General features: G+C 40.5%; 1 pseudogene; it reads left to right on the forward strand.

The window, feature by feature from the left end:
* The first annotated feature begins 19,769 nt into the window (after positions 1 to 19,769).
* LOC148120652 (transformer-2 protein homolog alpha pseudogene) lies at positions 19,770 to 21,588 on the forward strand (annotated as a pseudogene).
* The last annotated feature ends 815 nt before the right edge of the window (positions 21,589 to 22,403 follow it).

The following is a 22,403-nucleotide window of genomic DNA, read 5'->3' on the forward strand; positions in this document are numbered from 1 at the left end:
TGTTGATTTTCTCCAAGAACCACCTTTTTGTTTCATTGATTCTTTGGATTGTTTTCTGTGTTTCTATTTTGTTGATTTCAGCCCTCAGTTTGATTATTTCCAGTCTTCTACTCCTCCTGGGTGAATCAGCTTCTTTTTTTTCTAGAGCTTTCAAGTGTGCTGTTAAGTCTCCAATGTGTTCTTTCTCCGTTTTCTTTAATTGGGCACTTAGTGCTATGAACTTTCCTCTTAGCACTGCTTTCATAGTGTCCCATAGGTTTGAGTATGTTGTGTCTTTATTTTCATTAAATTCAAGGAAGACTTTAATTTCTTTCTTTATTTCTTCCTTGACCCAGGGGTGATTTAGTAGTTGACTGTTCAACTTTCATGAGTTTGTTGGCTTCCTGGGGGTAGCATTGTTGTTGAATTCTAACTTTAATCCATGATGGTCTGACAAGACACAGGTGGTTACTAATGTTTTTTTGTATCTGTGGACGTTTGCTTCGTTACCGATTATGTGGTCAATTTTTGAGAAGGTTCCATGAACTGCAGAGAAGAAGGTATATTCTTTCCTATTTGGGTGTAATGTTCTATAGATGCTTGTTAAGTCCATTTGATTCAATACCTTCAATAATTCTCTTATTTCTCTGTTAGGTTTCTGTCTGATTGACCTGTAAATTGGTGAGAGAGGTGTGTTGAAGTCTCCTACTATTAGTGTGTGTGGTTTGATGACTGCCTTGAGTTCTAGAAGTGTTTCTTTTACATATGTGGGTGCCTTTATATTAGGGGCATAGGTATTCAGGATTGAGACTTCTTCCTGATGGATTGTTCCTGTTATGAGTATGAAATGTCCATCTCCATCTCTTCTGATTGATTTTAGTTTGAAGTCGATTTTGTTAGATATTAGAATGGCCACACCCGCTTGTTTCTTAGGTCCGTTTGCTTGAAAAACCTTTTCCAACCCTTTACCCTGAGTAGGTGTCTGTCTCTGTGGTTGAGGTGTGTTTCTTGTAAACAGCAGAATGTTGGATCCTGTTTTTGTATCCAATCTCTAAGTCTGTGCCTTTTTATAGGTGAATTGAGTCCATTGATATTAAGTGATATTAATGACCAGTGGTTGTTGACTCTGGTTATTTTGGGGGGGGGGGGTAGTAGAGTGTATATGTTTTTCTTCTTTGAGTTGTACTTGTGAAGGGTCGCTAGCTGTCTCAGTTATTGTAGGCAGTGTTGGGAATGTTGGATTCCTTGAGTTGTGATTTTCCTTCTAATACTTTCTGTGAGGCTGGATTTGTAGCTACGTATTGTTTAAATTTGTTTTTATTATGGAATATTTTGTTTTCTCCGTTGATAGTAAACAATAGCTTGGCTGGGTATAATAGTCTGGGCTTGCATCCATGGTCTCTTAGTTTCTGCAGTACCTCTATCCAAGACCTTCTGGCTTTCATGGTTTCCGTAGAGAAGTCTGGTGTAAGTCTGATAGGTTTACCTTTATAAGTTACTTGACCTTTTTCCTTTGCAGCTCTTAACACTCTTTCTTTAATTTGAATGCTTTGTGTTTTGATTTTTATATAGCGAGGGGATGTTGTTTTTGATCGAGTCTATTCAGTGTTCTGTATGCTTCTTGAACCTTCATAGGAATATCGTTCTTTAGGTTGGGAAAGTTTACTTCTATAATTTTGTTGAATATATTTTCTGGACCTTTGATCTGCAATTCTTCTCCTTCTTCAACCCCTATTACTCTTAGATTTGGTTTTTTTTATTATGTCCCAGATTTCCTGAATGTTTTGTGATGAGAATTTGTTGGATTTGCTGTTTTCTTTGGTCAGAGTGTTTATTTTCTTTGTGGTGTCTTCATAATTTGAGATTCGTTCTTCTATCTCTTGTATTCTATTGGTTATGCTTGTTTCTGAAGTCTCTGTTTGTTTACCTCAATTTTCCATATCTAGCCGGCCCTCGGTTTGTGTTTTCTTCATTGCCTCCATTTCAGCTTTCAATTCTTGAACTTTTTCCACTACCTGTTTGATTGTTTTTTTCTTGGTTTCCCAGGGTGTCGTTTACAGATTTACTCATTTCTTCAAACCTTTTGTTATACTTCTATTTTATTTCTTTACTCATTTCTTCAATCTTTTTGTTATACTTCTCTTCCACTTCTTTAAGTGAGTTATTCATACCCTGTTTAAGGGACTCTATTGCTTTCATAATGACACTGTTTTTCACTTCGTCTGGAACAGGGTGTTCAAGTCCTTCTGTAGTAAGGTCGCTGGGATCTGGTGTTTTCATGTTGTTTTTCAGATTGTTGGAGGAATTCTTGCCTTGGCGTCTGCCCATCTCTTCCTTCAAATGTTCTCTAATGGATCTTCTGGTACTGGGTCAGGTTCCCCCCTCTGATGAATCTTCTGCTAGAGGACCAGTGCCCCTTGCTGGCCAGGATCCTTGCTGAGCTGACAGAAGGTCTGCCTTTCCACCAGCAGGCAGGCTATTGAAACACAGGCACTCCCGCCTGCCGGGTTGCACTTCCAGTCCAGTCCCAGTCTGCAAGCTGGCTGAGCTGGGTGATTTTATGGCCCCGAGGAGGAAGGGAGGCATAAAGGAAGGGGTTCCTGGATGAAAGGTGGGATGGGCTAGCTGTACTTTCATTTTCATGTTGGCAGTCCTACACACCTATGAAACCAGGTTTCTACATGCCAACCTAATTCTCCCTACTACTAAAGGATCTAGTGGTTCCTTAGGAAAATCAAATCAAGAGAACTTAATATCACATTTCATATCAAATAAAATTAAACTTTCCCTACTGGGACAAGGATATGTCCACATACAAAAGAATAAAGTTGGGCTCCAATCTTATAAAAACTGTATTTCACAATGATCAACTAATGCTAAATATAAAGTTCTAAATAAATGAATTAACACTATTGAACCCTTAAGAGAAAAAAACAGAAGTCTAGAAGATATGGAAGAGAGCCCAGTTTGGAAAGTGCTTGTCACATAAGCATGAGAACCTGAGTGAGACCCCCAACACTCGCATAAAAGCGGGCATGATGACACATGTCTATAACCTCAGGGAGAGAGGCTGGAGACAGGCAGACTCCAGGGACTAAGACTTAATGGCCAGACAACTAAAACAGAAAACTCCAGTTTTACTAAGAGACTCTGACTCAAAAAAAAAGAGGTAAAGAAAGATATTATAATACACCTAATATCAATCTCTGAGTTCTACACCCACCAAGATGCAGATGTGCACACACTTAGGAAAAACAAAGGCGCGCACACAAAAAAAAGAAAGAAGAGAGAAATACTTTTGTGCATCAAGAGCTTTTTTGAAGTTATAAAAAGATGTAAAGATGTGAGAAAATATCTTCAAATATATATCTGAAACACTTCTAAAAATTAGTCTTTAAAACTCTAATTACCCAGCAATGAAAATGCAAAAAATAATAAGCAGAAAAAATGGTAAGTTTATCCTAAGAAGACATGTAAATTGTCATGAAGCATAATAAAAATGTTCAGTATTTAATAAGAATTAGAGAAATGCAGTAAAAACCACAATAAGATGCAATTTTAAGCCCATTAGGGTGTCTATAGTATAAAAAAATGGAAAATGGGTTTTGATGAGGATGTAGAAAAATTAAGAAACTGAGGCCCTCTGAAATTGCTGAAGTAAATGTAAAAATGGCACTGCCACTGTGAAGAGTGGGTTCAAAATTCCTCTAAAACTAAACATAAAATTATCATATAATCCAGCAACTCTACTTAAGCATATAGGATAAAGAATGGAGATCAGTACTCAAGTATTTACACATGAGTGTTCCTTCTAGCATTTGCTGTAGCCAGAAGGTGGAAATAGCTCAAATGTCCAAAAATAGACAAATATATCAGCAAAGTGTAGAATGTATAAACAAGGAATATTACGCAACCCTAAAGGATTGGAATACAGCCAGTATGGCTACAGTGTAGATGAACCGTGAAAACCTGCTAAGAAGAGGCACGTGAAAGATTCGGTCAGACCACATTCATGCTGACTGGAACCAGGCTAGAGGTATTTAGGGGGCGGAGGGGATGGCTGTGGCTATATAAAGTGGAAATAGAGTTTCCTTTTGACATGATGAAAATATTTATGGGCTGCATAGCTGTGGTGATTGTACTGCAAAGTGAATGTACTAAACTTAGGTTCTTTAGCGCCTAAATTTAGTGACAAGACACTGCACAGAGCAGCTTAAAAGGTAGAGGGATTTATGTTGGCTCATGTTTTCAGGGAGTTCCATCCATGTTCATTTGCTCCCAAGGGCTTAGCCATGACATCTTGGTAGCAAGGAGTTTTCAGTGGCAGAAAGTGATTTACTTCATGGCTAACCAGCAAGCAGCAAGAATGAAGGACGTAATCCAGGATAATTGTTTGCTCATGAACCTACCTGAAGGGATCTACTTCTTCCAGCCAGGCCCCACCTTGAAAGGCTTCCTTACCTTCTAAATTAACTCCACCAGCTGAGGATAAGGGCCTATGGGAGACATTTAAGATTTAAACCATAACAATACATTAAAATAGTTAATTTTATATTATTTGAATTGCAGCTTACCTAAAGGAATCCCACATAGCCAGAATGAAACCCAGGTCTGTAACTTTACCATGTTTTGCAACTTTCTGAGTGTGGAATATTAAAAGGCACTGCTGTCTGGATTGAGAGCCGGGACCTGCAGATGAGGCTTGGGAAGCAGAGACCCAGTACTAAGAAGCTGTGGAGATTTTCTGAGTGAGAGAGAACTAAGGGATCCCTGCCCCAACCCAAGAGGGAAGAAAGAGTTTGGTAAGCTGGATATCTTGAATGAAGATGAGATTAAGAAAAAGGACTCCCTAAGAGGCAAAGATACCTAAAGAAGCTCAGTGTGGATCGGGTGGAGGTGGAACTGGGTCAGGACTTCCCCTTCTTAGCAGCAATTCCCATTGGTTCAAGGCCTCTCCATTCTCAGAGTGCATCAGATCCCTATGTACTTCCTGATCCCTGCAGAAGGAATGCACCAGCTCCTTTTCCTACTCAACATTTGCAGGCCTCCCTCTCAGCATCCTCTGCTTCCTCAATCCAAAGACGCTCTGGTGTCTCACAATTCCCACATAAACCACCTCCAATGATGCTCAGACAAGCTGCTCACCCCACACTCCAAGTCCTCTGCTGATAATCCATAATGCCCTCTGCAATTTAAACCCATTACTTCTGATTCCTCAGCAGCTACTCATTCCTTGATTCCTGGTGTCTTAGTTCCTTTTCTATTTCTGCAATTAAAAACACCATGGCAGAGGCAGCTTATAGAAGAAAGGGTTTATTTGGGGCTTATTGTTTCAGAAAGTTAGCATCTGTGGCCGTCATGGCAGGGATCATGACAACAGGCATGGTGCTGGAGCAGCAGCTGAGAGTTTCCGTCCTGATCCGCAAGCACGGGACAAAGAGCTAAATAAGAATAGGGGGGTTGCAACCTGAAAGTCAATCCCCACTGACATATCTCCTCCAACAAGTCCACCTCTTGTAATCCTTCCCAAATAGGTCCATCTACTGGGGGAAAGTATTCAAACATATGTGCTTAGGGAGGCCATTTTCATTCAAATACCACACCACACACTGAATCCTGCCACCATCACTTCAGAAAATGTTCAACCGAAATTCTCTTAGATATTATTCCCAACTTTAATACAAAATTGAACCTCTTGCCCAAATATTATTTCTTGAAACTCTCCTCAGTTTCTCCACCAACATTTCTGACTATTCTGCCCCCACCACTCTGCTTCAATCCTCCCTCAGACCTTGAGTTTCTGGCTTCACCACCTCCTCCATCCCTGGTTTTTCACTGACATCCCAACTCATCCAATGAAGTTGAAAACCTCATTGTCATTTGTCTTAGTGAGCAAGTACCTCATCTCTTACTCAACAGCTAAAGAAGTAGATTTCCTTTTAGGCTTGATAATCCCTGAGCTTTAAGGGGCACCACTAGACCTCAACCTCTTTCCGAATATTTACTCTTAATTTCTACATCTCTATCGAAAATGGAATACTTTCAGCTCACTTCGTACCACTCACCACCCTTGAACAGGCTCCAAATTACCATCTCACCCTACTCTCTCCCTGTTTCCACTAACTCTATATCCTGCCATCGGAACTGTGCCCAGGACGTAGACAGATACTGTACCTTTTTTTCCAGGAAAACTTGCCAACCAGATTAAATATGAACTCCTTCTCTCAGATAACATCCTTTGGAGTGAGACCCTTCACTTACCTTTCCAGTTCTTTCTCTCTCACTTTTCTCCATTCGCTATAGCTTCTGTTTGGACTACTAACTGGTATCCAAAACCAAGATGCTCAACATCTGTGCCTCTTCTTGTGCTGTGCTTATAACAAAATTTCTTTCCTATTCCCTCAGTTAAAACACTGAGAGCATCTTAGTATCTCTTCCTCCACTAAACCCTGATGGCCTGTCAATCATAGGTTCTTCCCATATTGTTAATTTGTTATATTTGCCATTCTTAGACAACATTGTGCATTCTGCTTCTATGATTGTGTCATTTGACCCTGCTCCTGGGTCTTACACCTTCTGAGATCAGAAGTTATATTCTACTAATCTTTGGCTCCCACTCCTCCTTTCTCCTTAGTCCTAACCCCTCAGGATTTAGGTAACTAATCAATAAATGTTTGTTAAATTTAACTTTCCTTTTTTTAGAAAATAGACACAGTAGTCTTATTGTGCCTGTGCATGTTAATCTGGGCCAAGATGAAGTGACAGCTCTAGATTGGCATCTGTCTCCTCTCCTAGGTGTGGGATCTGCAGTGATAACTTTGATGTCATTCAAACAGGCTCTGGACGCCATGGTTTGTTTAACATCAATCCTCCTGACTCCAGCACGTGAGAGCAGGAATCCTGATCTACCTGATTCACTTCTGCATTTCATGTCCTACCTCAGTGCTGAGCATACAGTTGCTACTCAGAATCATTTGATGAGGGCTGATTTTAACTGAGCAGAATCATGTCTAACCTACCTGGATGAAAGCCACATGAAAGATGAGCCTGATGGGGTACAATTCTTTCTCTCCATCACACGACTAACTGACCTCTACCAGAAGAGGTATCCAAAGTTAAATAAGGAAGCAAGGTCTTCACAATAAAGGGCCAGTTGTACCACATGGTTCAGGCAGCTGAAAAGCTCTTTGGAGTCACAGTGAAAGGGGAGAGCCAAAGATAACATGTTGTTAAAGTAGATCAGGACATTATGGTTTACTGAAAAAAGGTTCACGCTATACCCTTTGAGTCTTTCTGCCTTTGCTTAAACAGTTTTAAAGGAAGGATTGTAGTCTCATCCTTCAAATCTACAATAATTGACTAAGAAAATGTTAATTTTTGGAGGGAACTGAATTAACATTCAATAGAATTGAAAAGTCATTATGCTGACCCCCGTAGAAGATAAAATATCTGATACCAACTATTATGCCTATTTCCTACCTGCTATGGGTGAATTTGAGCTGTGTATGCTCTTTCTCTGGACCAAAAATGCAAAGTTATCTAACCCTGCTTCAAACATTACAGATGAAGACACAAACCTTCTTCAACCCCATATAATATCATTCTTTTACCATCATAGAACCTCTTTGCTTCTGGGGGCTTTTTATTTAAAGTGACCACTTTAAAATATAAATACCTCTGAAAATAGCAATGTTATAATCATCTGGGCTTTGTTTCTGCATCATTTTCTAATGTGTGGTTGAGAGGGAGGAGTGTAGAACTAGAATAGTTAGGAAATTCACATAGTATATTCACAGAAACAAAGAGATGTTTGGTGGAAAATGGAAGACGGAATTATTTATGCCAAGAAGAAAATTGAGAATATGAGTAGTTGGTGGCTGACATTGTAGACAGCATTGAAATGGCTGGGGACTTTCGATAAGGACATTAGCTTCTAGAAACCTATCTCTGACTTTTTTTGTTGTTGTTGTTGTTGCTGTTGTTTAAAATAAAGAAAGCAGATTAAATAGCCTTTCTGCTGTATGGCAAAATACTTTAAAAAATAATAACCATACCTTCAGGGAACTGACTTATTAGTAGACCTATTAGTAGACTTATTAGTAGACAGCAGATTCTGGTGCTGCATTGGAGGTGGTGAAGGATATCAGAGGCCTTAGACAGGCTCTGTCTAGTGAAGTAAACCAAGTAAACCAAGAGTGGCCATCTTTTGTGAGAAATGCAACCAGAGTACTCTCAAAAACTTACCCCTCATGGTCACCATGGTACAGTCACCAGCATTTGATGTGAAGATCTCACACTGATAACATTCACTTCTTGAAAGGTGTTCATTCCATCTAGCAGCCTGGGGTTAAGGTGGACATATTTTCTGAGCTGCTGTGAGACAACCAGTAGAAGGTCAATGAGATATCAGAGACATGGAGAATGGCAGGCAAAGACCAGAATGGAACTGGCCACAAGGAAAGAAGATGCTGAGTGTCTTCATAGTAGAGTAAGCCCAGTCCAGAAACAGCACAGAAAAGGGCCGGATTCACCTGTCCAAGAATATGCTGGACCCAGAGAAAACATAACCTGGCATAATCTACTGCCAATACCACCCAAACAGCTTAGTCAAGAAACCAGAGGAGCTGACCTTCAAGCTAGGCAGTACAAGTGTTTCTGCCTCCTCTCTATGAAGGATAAAGGACCCTGAAGAAGCAGCTTCCAGGGGCCAAGCTCAAACGAGAGTGAAAATGTGAGGAGGTCCATGGAAGAGAGGTGACCAAGAAGTACCCCACCCAAAAAAGACAAAAATGTGTAAATGCATTATTGTAGATCTTTGTTTGTTCACCTAGAGAATTGTCATTATTATTTCCAACTTTATTGAGGCATAGCGGTAGCTGAAGTTGAAGATACACAACACAGTGTTTTAAGATACACAACATTGTGAAGTGATTACCACAGTCAAGTTAGTTCACACAGCTGTCACCTCACCCAGGTACTATTTGTTTGTTTTATTTCATTTGGGTGTACATATATGCATGTATATCTACGTGGGGGGGGGAGGGGGTATCCATGTCTGTGTGTGCATGCCTCTGTACATGCATGTCTCTGTGTGTGTGTGCATTTCTGGGGGACCTATATGTGTATCTACCTGTGTGTGTGAGTGGGTATGTGTCTGTGTATGTGTTTCTGTGCGTCTCTGTATGTCTGTGTATGTTTATAGATGTGTTTGTCTCTCTGTGAGTCTGTCTCTGTTTCTTTGCCTGTGTGTGTTTATGTGTGTTTGTTCTCTGTATATGTGTGTCTATGCATTAAGAACACTGAAGATTTACTCTCAGCAAATTTCACAGATACAATGTACCATTAATAACAGTGGTCGTCATGCTACATATTAGCACGTAATTAGCACTAATGCCCAGTAATTATTAATCCCTCTAAAGAACATTTTAGCCTTTCACACAAAATCCCTCTATTTCTCTGATTCAAACTCTAGAAACCATAGCTCTACTTTCTATTTTTGTGAATTCAGACCCCATATTTAAATGAGGCTGAAGTATTGGATTTGTCTGACTTGTTTCACTCAGCGTCACACCCTCAACCGTCACTCACGTTGTCACAAATGAGAGGGCTTTCTTCTGTTATGGAGGAATAGTTTTCCAGTCTGTTTTTATGCAGTGAGTTAGAGAACATCAGGATAATCCTAATCTGGTCTTGGCAAGGTTTCTCGGGATGTTTTGGAGGGAGCATAAGGCAGCAAAGTATTAGCAGCAATAGCGAAAACAAGCAAGTGGGTTTACATTAAAAAAAATTCTGCACAGCAAATGAATCGATGCACAAAGCAAAAAGAGAGCTTTGTACAGTGGGAGAAAATATTCCCAAACTGTTTATCTGGAAGGGATTAATATCTAAAATAAGTCAATACAAAGAGTAAGCATTTTTTAAAAAATAAGCAAAAAGCGTAAACATATTTTTCCATATAATAAGATGTGAAAATGGGCAACAGGTTTGTGAACAGGTGCTCGACACCATCAATCATCAGGAAAGTAAAAGCACAATGAGATAGTACTCCATACCTGCTGGAATAGCTGTTAGCCGAAAGACAACAATGTGGGCATGATTGTGAAGGAAGCAGCCCCTGAACCTGGTAGAAATATGGTGGTACAAACATTATGTAAAACAGTAAGGTGTTGCTTCAAAATGTTAAGCTAGAATTCTGTGTTACCTGAAAATGCCACTTATGCGTATATACAAAGGAAACAAAATCAACAGTCTGAAGAGAAGCCCACAAGTCTTTGTTCATCTCAGCACCATCCACAATAGTGAGGCCATAAAAACAGCTCCAATGTCTATCAACAGGTAAATGGAAAAAGAAATGGCTGTCAAGATGAGGAAAATGATTTATAGGCAAATCATCTCATTCTAATTTTGAAAATATGTGCATATATTTTCATAAAAAATGTCCAGTTACTATCTCTATGCAGTAGAATTTTGTATAATTGCCTTTCTAATTTTTCAGTTAACATTTGGAAGTGTTGAATAATAGCTCACACCTATAGAGCACTGACAAACATCTATAGAATTTACAAACATTGAGAAAAATGTAGGATGATTTTCTTTTATGAGTACTATAAAAATCTCAGTATGATAAGTACAATTACCTGCATTTCACAGCTAAAAAAAAAAGTGTATACTCTATATCCAAGACCAGAGAGTCAGCAGAGAGTCACTGTTTAGCCAAGGTCAGTCCGGGTCCCCCACAAACAGTCCTCTCCTCACGTGATACAGTGAGAAGTAACAGGAAGCATATCATAGCCAGGCTTTAACCCAAATCTGTTGTTTCAAAGCAAGAAATTCTGTGAGTTCACAAATAGCACACAGACCCTCTAGTGTGAGCTAAACTCGTGGTAATTCTAGCTGCGGTAGAGTTGGGAGTGATGATCACCAGGTGCTGAGGGCATGGTGTATTTTATTCCATCTAAACCACTTCATCCTGCAGTAGGATAGATTGCATCGATGGCCCCAGTTACTCAAACTCTGCCTGCGTCCACATTCAGACATCTAACTAGGCATTGCTGTCCTTGCTTTCTAACTTAAGGCTCAGGAACACAAATGAACTTAAAAACAAAAATCATGTTATCCCCTCAATAGGTGCAGAAAAAGCCTTTGACGAAAACCAACATGATTCCATGGTGAAAACATCTAGAAAGAGTAGTACTAGGGGAGGGGAACAGTACTCAGCATAATAAAGGCTATATATGGCAAACTCACAGCCAACATTTTCTTAAATGAAGAAAAAGTCTCACTAACATGAGGAATGAAACAGGGCTACCCACTACCCCAACTTCTTTTTAGTGTAGTGCTTGGATCACTAACTGGAACAAGAAGGTAAGAGAAGGAAATAAGCAGGGGGAAATAGGAAAAGAAGAAGTCAAATTATGTCTATTTATAGATGATATCATATTATACATAAAAAGATGACCCCAAATCAACCAGAAAAGTTCTAGATAAAAACAACTACTTCTGAAAAGTGGCAAGACAAAAAATAAACTTACAAAATTCAGTAGCCTTTCAATACACTCACAACAAACACAGAGATAAGGAGATCACAGACACACTCCATTTATAGTGCATCAAAGACAATAAAATGCCTTGGAACCAAGCTAACCAAGAAGACTAAAATCTCTACAAGGAAAACTTCTAATCTCTGCATAAAGAGATTGATAAAGATACCAGAAAATTAAAAGAGATCTTGTACTTACGAGTCAGTAGACTTGATATTATGAAAATAACCTTTCTACCAAAAGCAATTTGCAAATTCAATTCAATCCCAATCAAAATGTCCACAGTATTCTTCGCAGAAATAGAAAAAAAACTCCTAAAATTCATATGAAACCAGGAAAGACCCCACATGACTAAAGCAATGCTGAGCAGTAACAACAGCAACAACAAGGTGCTCATCAGCTTTAGCATCTTCAGGGGAATGGAAGTTAAAACAACTTTGAGATTTCATTTTACTCCAGTCAAAACAATTAAGACCAACAAAACAGCTAACCACGAATGCTGGCAATGATGTAGAGAGGGAGGACCCCCCTCATTCACTGTCGGTAGAAATGCAAAATGGTGCAGCCACTCTAGAAATCAGTATGGGGAATTTCCCCCCCAAAAAAACAAAACTAAAAATAAATCTACCATATAACCCAATTTACCACTCCTCGGTATATACCCAAAGGACTCAGCATCCGACTCTACAGACACTGCCTCAGCCATGTTCACTGCGGCTCTAGTCAATAGCTAGGAAATGAAAACAAACTAAATGTCCTTTGACAGATGAATGGATAAAATGAAAATATGATACACATACACAACTAAATATTATTCATCTGTAAAGAAAAATGACTTTACAGGTAAATGGATGGAGCTAGAAGCGATTGTATTGAGTAATGTAATCTAGACGCAGAAAGACAAACACTGTGTGTTCTCTCTCATCTGGGGTTCTTATCTCTAAATCCTTGAATGTGAGTATACAGCACGGAGTAGCTGCAGAAACCAAGAGAAGTCCATAAGCAGTGAGAGATTGAGAGGAGAAAAGAAGTATTCAGGTGATATGAAGAAGGAAATGGAAAACTAGGGAGGGAGTTCCAGCCAGGGAATGGGAAGGGAGACCAGCACAGAAGGTGAAAGAAGGAGAAGAAGCAAATTATACTAAGGCTGTTTGATAAAACCTCAAGGAATCATACTATTTCGTGTTTACCTAAAATTATACTATATTTATACATATATATATGACATATATAATATAGATTTAAATGCCACTTGGGCTGACAATACTCCCCAAGAGAGCCACACACTAACAAAACCCCAGTACCAGGCAAAAGAAACCTCCTTTAGAGTGGTTTGGGCAGGGTAGTTGAAAGGACTCCCCAAATAATATGGGCTATTGATGTTGCCTTCAGAGGCTTCTCAGGAGTTAAAGGTAAAATCTCTATTGCTGGAGACACTGAATACTTAGGGTGCAGGATGATTTGCATTAGACCTGAACTGAAAGATTCCCTCCTGTGGTGTAGCTTCCAAGGTCCTGGGCAGGTTTGTGAGAGCTGCAGATGGAAGGAAGCAATCAAAGTCCTACCCAGTTGTACCGCCTATGAACCACAACAATGACTAGCGTGGCCAAGCACCTGTAAAGGTACAGTGAGCAGCACCTTATTGTGGTAGCCAACAGCTGTGTAGTTGGACTTTAAGTCCATTCAACAAAGAATACATTGTGCTGGTACTGGAAACCTAGCCAACTCATTAGTGAGGTCCTGGATCTTACAAGAGAATCTACCACCACCGCTTTACTAGACCAGCATGACTCCTAGCTATATTCTGAGTCTTGTCCTTATACCACCGATCAGCATAGCTACCATCCACCACCAAAGAAGTTTCTCTTTACTGCAAATGGAGACATCACAGAAAACCAAAACTGGACACAATGCAGAGATCAACAGATCGTGGGGACCATAAGTCCCATGGATATATCTGCAGCATCTCCTGCTTCTATGGTTCAGGAAACATCTGGGAAGAGGTGGTGGAAAGATTATAGGAGCCAGAATAACAGAAAGTCTGCTGTGAGACTGTGTCTCCTATAAAGGGCTGAACAAACAAGACCTGAACAATGACAATATCAATAGACATGGAAGCAGGAAATTTCACTAGATAAAGACAACTAATGATGCTGAGAGAGAGGAAGAATGAATCTCTCCCAGTGATAAGGCCCCTAATTGGTTACCCAGTACAAAATGGTCAGTACTGAAACCATATACATGTAAACAGCAAAAATGGACTCAGCAAATTGTATTTAAATGCACATGCAATAATTAATAAAAATAATAATAATAATAATAATAATAATAATAATAAAACTATCAGTTTGAGAATGGAGAAGCATATAGGAAGGCTTAGAAGGAAGAAACATTGGAAAGGCTGAAGAGAGAAAATGGAAAGGGAAAGTGATATATAATTACATTTTAACTAAAAATATGTTTAAGGAGAAGAAATGAAAAACCATGCAGCTAATAAATTAATAAATGATGTGCAAGGTTTTGAACCCAAACCTCTCTTAATCCAGGAATTGCTCTTAATTAACATTTTGTGTGTATGGGGTGTGTGTATGTGTGTGTGTGGTTCCCTATACAGATATTTGCATACAGGTGTACTCTTCCACCTCTTAGGTTAAACGGAGCTCTGGCACTGTGTGAACATGTATCTATGTACACTCACAGCAAGGTATTCTTTCTCCACAACTGCTCACTGACTGAAGATTTAAAATTTGGAAGAAGTGTTTGTGACTTGACTGCCTGAGCTGAATTTGACACTTTTAAACAGTCAACTAACTGTAGTCCTTGAGCTTAAACAAACAGCTTTGTGCCTAGGGATTCTGATTTCTTTCTTTCACACACCCACACTTCTTCTTGTCTGGTCCACAGGCATTTAATTTCACACAGATCCCTTCAATACTGACAGGTGTCCCAATATTAATTTGTGTGCTTCAAAGATTTATGCTAAAACTGCTGATGATACCAATAGAAGATGTAAAATTTGACCTTCATTCGCACAATGATTGGCATTGACTGTAATTCCTTATGAGATTTCACATAATCAGCATGCTGGTGTGTGTGGCTAGAGTACATAATCAGCTGTTCTCTATCAAAAATCACCTTTCTGCTGGGCCAAGGAAACAAATTCTCATATTTAATGGTCAGGGGAATCAATTATTAGATATATAACCGTCAACTTTCCACAGACCATGTTAAGATGTTCAGAGATAATAATGGATAAATGCTCTGCCTACCCCAAGTGTTTCTCCCTTAACAAAAATCCTTGTGATTGAGGGATTAAACAGCAGAGGGACCGCAGGTGATTTGATTCTGTGACCTTGGAAAGTGTTGCACACCGGCAGACAGCACAAGGACAATCTGGCCACACAATCTCTGTTCCAATCTACCTCAGACTCATGGATGTGGCAACTATTTTCATTTGACCATTGGTCACATTCCACCTTTGCCCATCCTACTCAGTACCAGGTCAGTTTAGATGAATATTGCAAGGTTATGAAATTGCATGGGCTTCCTCACATCTAGTTTCCAGTTGGTTCTGCTGAACGTGGTGCCTTGGAAGCGAGACAGAGAGGCAGAGAAGAAAACAGAGGTGCTTACTCACTAGGTTTTTCCCAGTGGTATCTGAGGTGATGACTGCCTCCCTTTACAGAAGTCTAGGCTGCTTCCAAGAGGCCCCCTCCACACATCCGTCCCTAATGCAGGTTCCACTAATTGAGTCTTGCATTCATCCCTCTAGACCAGAAGCAGTAGGTGCCTGACAGCTTATGGCTCTAGGACTCTTTGCCTTCTCATGACTCACCCTGCACCATATGCCACCCTTCATGACTAGTCTCTTTGTTAGCCTTCCTTGAGTCATCTCACTTGAATGTCCTTAGGATGACGTGCTGTAGACCTCCATAAAAGTCCTCTCAGTACACATCTCCTTACAGTAAAGAGGATAATTGAACGAAAAGGTTAAATGGTATAGGGATGAGAGGGGAGGGAGAGGTAAGATTTTGGAGAGGAATAACTAACACTAAAAACTTGAAAATGCCCTATGGAGACCTACTACTGCTGAAGCTTCCCAAATACATATGTATTTGTAATGTAAATACATATACATATGCCAAAAAAGTTTAAGTAGAGTTACGTTATAGAAGAGGGATAATACCTCCCATAGACACCACGAGCAAAATGCCCAATGACAGGTATGGGTTATCTATTTTTTTAAGACGTTGATCAGTGGGGACTCATAAACACACCCAAGAGCATCAAAGGCTCTCACCAATGCTCTTGGTTTGCCTACTAGAACCTAATGGTAAGACACTGGTGAGGAGCCGTAGAACATGGAGTTTTCAAGCCAGGCCTGACCGGAAAACTTTATCCCTACTGGTCATCTCTCATAATGTTGCAAGGGTCTATGTTCATTACCAGGGGAGAAAGATGATCAGCAGTCTTTCCCAGCTGTGACCCCAACGTGCCACAATAGCAACTGACCTGCTCAGATATACCCACTAATACAAGAGAGGCATGACTGACTTGAGAATGACCATTTTCTGAGTGGATTTAAAACACGCTCCAAAAGATAGAACTCCACGTGGTATGGTTTGTTAATTGAGTCAAAATCACATGGCTGGCTAAGGCATAGACCCTCGGGAAGATTCTAAGATTATTATTTTGTTAAATGGACACAGGAATAAATTGCCCCCTAAGTTCTTATTCTCATAGATAAGAGCATCTCTCACCATACCACAGAGAGGCTTCTTTTACAGTCAGTGATGTTAACACTGAGGTTCACAGCCAGCCAAAGTGCAGAGAACAGGAGACTATGGGGTACTCAGCTCTAAAACCTGTTATAGAAGACAGGCAGGGTCTCTTCCTCCTCCATCTTCTTCAACTCCAAATTCAAAACCCAACATCCTTGACAGGATTTCAGAGTATAAGCACATAGGCTCAATGGCCTTGACATTAACTGGCAATAAGTTGCTGATTTTAATAATCCTTATTACCTATCCTGTGTAGTAGATGCTGTATCTAACTCTCCTAGGTAGTGGTGAATAAGGGCAAGTTCCTCTTCTCATCGAGATTATATTCTACTGCCAAAGCACCTGGGAAGTGTCTATTTTAAAAAGAAAATCTTACATGGATAAAAACACACACAAACACTAATGCTCAATTATCATGTCATTAACATGCATGCAGATATAAGAGATTGCTCAGTATGCAAACACAGAATTTCAGATCACTAAATCCATTCCCAGACCTCAAAGCCTCTACCACATCCAGTTCTCCACACACAGAAGCCAAGGATAAGGTAGCTGGTGTGAAACCTTAAATAGCTAATAATAATAATAATAATAAATGAATAGTTCTCATAACCCCTCCATTCTTCAGTAAAAGGCAGAGCCAGGGGTAGGGTCCAGACCTCAGGAATCTCACCACACTTTTCTCAGAGTTGGTTTCTCTGCTTGTTTCCTTGCCTTGTAGCTGGTGGGAAATTATCTTTAAAAGTTTTCTCTCCTTGGACCCTTACATCTGCTGTTTTCTTAAACAAGCCACACCTGTTGCAAGCTCATCCAGGAGCCTAGAAAGCATCTCTCAAGACGACCCCACTGGGCTGCTCCCCTCTTACAAACAAGAGAAGGAACCCACCCTCTCTGTTGACTCATCCATCACCAGTAACTATCACTTCTGGCTTCTCCTTCCCCACTGGACCCCTTGCCCAGAACACGGCAAGCATTCTGGAAAGTTCTATGCACAAATGAAGCTCTTATTTACTCTATAATAGAATCATTAAGAACACTGAGATGTATGTGCAGACTTCTATGTGATGAAAAATTCCAAAATTTCCACAAAAGCTCTATGTTTTGTTTGGGGGGGGGAGGTTTAAGGTATAATAAAATATTGTTTCTGTTTTTTGAGTCAAAGAAAAAAAGCTCTGCTCCCCGACCTCAAGCTTGAGAAAGCAAAATGTCCTCCTGGAGTCTAAACGGGAAAATAATGGGTTGGTGGGAAGAAGACTTGCTCCACCACACACCTAGGGACTACACAGATGGCATGCTGTTGGCATGCTTGCAGTTGGGCAAATTAATGTCACTATATCCTAGTAAAGTTTCAACTGAGATACTCGTGTAATCCATGCAAATTCAAAAATAATTGAGGTTCGTGTTTCTGGGATAAAGCCGTGGCATTTTGCTTTTTACCTGAACTACCCCAAAAGGGGGTCATTTTTATTATTCCATATTCAATTATTCATAAGCACATACTCACAGATTTCAAAACCATAAAAGGTCAGCCCTCTTTGATTCGGCAATTGTTTCCTTCTGAAGTCGGAAAGCCGCCATGAATATGCGTGCACACAGCCCTGACACTTCCCTCCCTCCTCATTAACACTGTGTTCACTGTATATTTCAAAGTCAAACAAATAATACCTGTCATGAACATGAATTTTTAACATCTCCTATATTTCATTTTAAATGAAATGTCAAAATGATGGAAAATATTTCCATGGAAGTTTGGAAAGGGCAGCATTCGCCGAGGCTGCCCTGTGAAGCCTCTGGCTGGGGTGCCAACACCGCGGTGGCTCTGGGGCTCAGCCTGGGCTCTGGTATTTTACTGCCTTTGTCGTTCCAGTGGTGGCTGCAAAATGTCAATGCGCAATCTGTTTGCCAAGTCAATATTCTGTTCGGGCTGATGGGACCCACTGTCCTCCTTTCGTCTCAAAGTGGAAGCTGCTTATTTACAGCCTGTTTCAACTCCCTGCTTGGGGCCTTGAACTGCATTTCATTTGCATACGATGATCTCCTTAGCGTACGTGTGCCTTCTCCTCTTCAGCCTTTCAAGTCTACTTACTACTTCTCAGGGTAGAGGGATCAAACTGCCGTGGCCTCAGCACTGAATCTGTGCTTCTTCCTTTCAAGTTACTGCTTATTCTCCTAGAAGGAATAGGTTTCTTTCCACAGAAACTGTTCCTGGAGAGTGAGAGTCTAAACTGGTCATGTGACACGATGCTAGGTAGTTTCATTCTTTTGTAGTCCAGCAGATTTGACCATGACGTTTGCTGTATTTCTAGAGCTGGGAAGCCTGGGATCAGTATTAGCAGTGTCGATTTCCACAGAGACCTTTTTCCTGGGGTGACCTAACACTGCCAGGTCACAGACTCTCTATACCAGCACCTCTGGTGCCCCCTTTGTGGTTCAAAACTCTTCTTATAAGGACACTGGTTGGATTGAGTTAGAATCTACTTAATGTCCTCATTTTAACTTAATTGGTTCCTTAGAGGTTCCTTTTCCAAATGCAGTCACAGTTTGAGCTACTAAGAACTGGGGTTTCAACATATGAATAAGGAGAGGAGGCACAACTCAGACCACACTTGTATTCCCCATTTCGTGTCTGTTTTTTCCAATGCATAGTCTTGAAGCCAAATGTTTCTCAAGCTTGTAGCTGAACCTGTGCGATAATCGTGTGTGTGTGTGTGTGTGTGTGTGTGTGTGTGTGTGTGTGTGTCACAGACATACAGAGTTCACCCCTAAAAAAATTCATTTCTGAACTGAGTATGTTGGCACACATATCTGTAATCCCAGTACTTGGAAGTCTGAGTAGAAGCCTTGCCATGAGTTCAAGGACAGCCTGGACTATATAACAAGACCACAATAATAATAATAATAATAATAATAATAATAATAATAATTTCATCCTACCTCAGTATGAGATTTGATTTGAAAGGAGGTTTGGGTTTTTGGGGTTTTTTTTTGCAGAAGTTAATTACAACTTGATAAAGAGCAAAATAAGAGCATACAAGATTAGGTACAAGACTATCTAATAATATTCTGGACAGAGACCCAGAGAAGGTGCTATGGAACAGAGAGAGGCAAGGATTGGACTGACCCATCTATAAAGCTGTAGACCAGCAGGCCCTGTCAGCAACCTACTCTGTTTCAGGACTACTTCCCATACAGTCTCCAAGAAAAAATCCTGCACCGGTACAGCTTCTGACTTTGGGACTTTTCAAAACACACCTTTTGTTTTAGACACCTAGTTTGTGATAATTCGTAAAGCAGCCCTGAGAAATCAATGGCATCATTTGTAGTTAAGGGCGTAGGACTTTTCTTTTCCCTCCATTTACTGAGGCTTGGGGCATCTGGAAACAGACCATCTACAGCCTCGTGATGTGGACTGACAGCGGCCACTAGCGCACCCCAAGTCCTCTCATAAAAATCAGACACAAGATTTTTTTTTGCCCGAGCGTGCAAGCTAGTGGGAGTGGAGCGCCCCGGCCGTTGTTGCCGTCGCCTTCCTCCTCCCCACAGTCCAGACAGCGGGTGACTAGGCCGTCGGCCCTCGAGCCGAGACTTGTCTCTTGTCTAGTTCTCAGGAGCTCCTGGCCGACATGAGTGATGTAGAGGAGAACAACTTCGAGGGCAGAGAGTCTCGCTCTCAGTCAAAATCTCCAACGGGAACTCCTGTTCGTGTAAAATCAGAGAGCAGGTCAGGATCTCATAGTCCATCACGGGTTTCCAAACATTCTGAATCCCATTCTCGATCAAGATCAAAATCCAGGTCAAGGTCAAGGAGGCATTCTCATAGACGCTACAGTCGGTCCAGGTCCCACTCTCATAGGAGACAATCTCAAAGTAGATCCTATACACCAGAGTATCGTCGACGAAGAAGCCAGAGTCACTCTCCAATGTCTAATCGCAGAAGACATACAGGCAGCAGGGCAAATCCAGATCCCAATACTTGCCTGGGAGTGTTTGGTCTCAGTTTGTACACAACAGAAAGAGATCTTCGTGAAGTATTTTCTCGATATGGACCGTTGAGTGCTGTCAATGTAGTTTATGTTCAGCGAACTGGCAGGTCACGTGGATTTGCTTTTGTGTATTTTGAGAGGATAGATGACTCTAAGGAGGCTATGGAAAGGGCAAATGGAATGGAGTTGGATGGTAGAAGAATTTGTGTGGATTATTCTATAACCAAGAGTGCTCACACACCTACACCAGGCATTTACATGGGCAGACCAACTCATAGTGGTGGTGGAGGTGGTGGTGGTGGAGGAGGAGGTGGCGGAGGTGGCGGTGGCGGTAGACAACGAGATTCTTACTATGATAGAGGATATGATTGAGGCTATGACAGATAGAAGATTACGATTACCAGTACAGAAGAAGGTCGCCTTCTCCTTATTACAGTCGATACAGGTCACAGTCAAGATCTCGTTCCTATAGCCCAAGACGCTATTGATAATGGTAATGGAGTGGTTGTGGCTAAGGACTTTTTTTTCCCCTCCTTTTTCTTTTTGATTCTGGATTTCCAAGCCTCCAATGCTTCCTAGTCCTAAAAACAAAACAAAACCCTGGTTTATTTCATCTATACTGTGGCCAGTTGTGTTGCCATTTTCCATCCTTTGTTACTCTCTTAATGGTGTGATTGTCATTTAAGTTGTTCAACATCTGAGTAAAAAAGGAGCCCAGTGTTACACTGTGTGGTTCTTTCTGCATTTATGGAGATCAACTCATTACTACCAAGAAAGAAATGATCTTTGAAAGCTTTTGTAATGGATATTGTAGAATACATCCTATTAGTAAAAATCTGCAGTCATGACAAACTGCTTTTTAACCTTCTTTGGGGGACGATAAATAACACTTTAAGTAGATCCGTCATGTCAAGTTTGTCTGGAGTGGCATGGAACAGTTGATTAGTTGAGTGTAGAAAGTTTGAAGTTGTAGGAGAAAATACGAAGAATGTAACTTTGAACCTAAAAAAAATAAGTCACCTTTTAGGAATTAAAAGCTTGTAGATTCCTATAAAACATGCTATATTTGAAGTTACATGATAAACCTTATGAACTTAAAGTATGATTTTTATGTTAAATTTACAGAAACTTAAGTATTCCCTTAATCATTGAAGGAAAACCTTTATTTATTACCTAGAAAATTGTATAACTTGCTGTTAGAAATTTTGGTATTGGGTTATTGGTTTTGTGGGTTATTGTATAGTATAGAATTCTAAAATACATGTGGGAAAGAGTAATTTCAAATAAAAGTTAATTTGAAAATGGGGTTGTCTCTTTATTTTATTTATTTAAATGGGGTTGTAATAGAAAATACAACTTGATTGAAAGCAAAAAAAAAAAAATCAGACACAAATGAAGAAGACTTGATCTTCCAAGCACTAGAGGACTGCAGTTAACCAGCCACAACAGTAGGCAGCGAACAATGAAGGTTACAAGTGTGCACCTGAGTTTAAAGGAAGGCGTTTCTCTTTCTACTTCCTAACTTTTAAATCTGCAGTAAGCCTCCCCTGCCCCCCCCACCATGTCATACCAGATCAAGGATCCATATGGAAAGCCCACAGCTTGGAGGTGGAGTCTGATCGCCAGCAGAACTCCCATGCGCCTTGCTCCTGGCCACACAGAGAGACAGACACTCAGGGATATTTCATACAGGTCTGTCAGGGCATATGTATCCCCCATGCAACACCCGCTATAGGGGAAGACTGGGTAGCTACAAGACTTCCTGTCCCCCGATAACAGAACTTCACACAAAGAAGACAGAATGAAGTCAGTGTGGAAGGAGGAAAGCAATATGCATTTGCTTAGCAACTCGTCTTTGCAGGAAAATGGGAGCACAAATCAACATTGCCTAGACTAGACTGGGCACTAGACTAGACTAGACTAGACCTTATCAAAAAGAACCCACTGTAAAAAAGAGATAGACTAATAGATCGCGGTGGAAAGGGCAGGTTGAGAGGCAGAAGGTGGTGAACGGGAGACATGAAAATGTACAAAGAGCAGAGGAGGCACAGTACCATGGTGAGATGGTTAGAGAAAGATGGAGAGAAAAGTCAGAGAGCCATAGAATCCCAAAGCAAAGC

This window comes from Myodes glareolus, chromosome 10, assembly GCF_982192425.1.
Source record: "Myodes glareolus chromosome 10, mMyoGla1.1, whole genome shotgun sequence".
NCBI classification, from domain to species: domain Eukaryota; kingdom Metazoa; phylum Chordata; class Mammalia; order Rodentia; family Cricetidae; genus Myodes; species Myodes glareolus.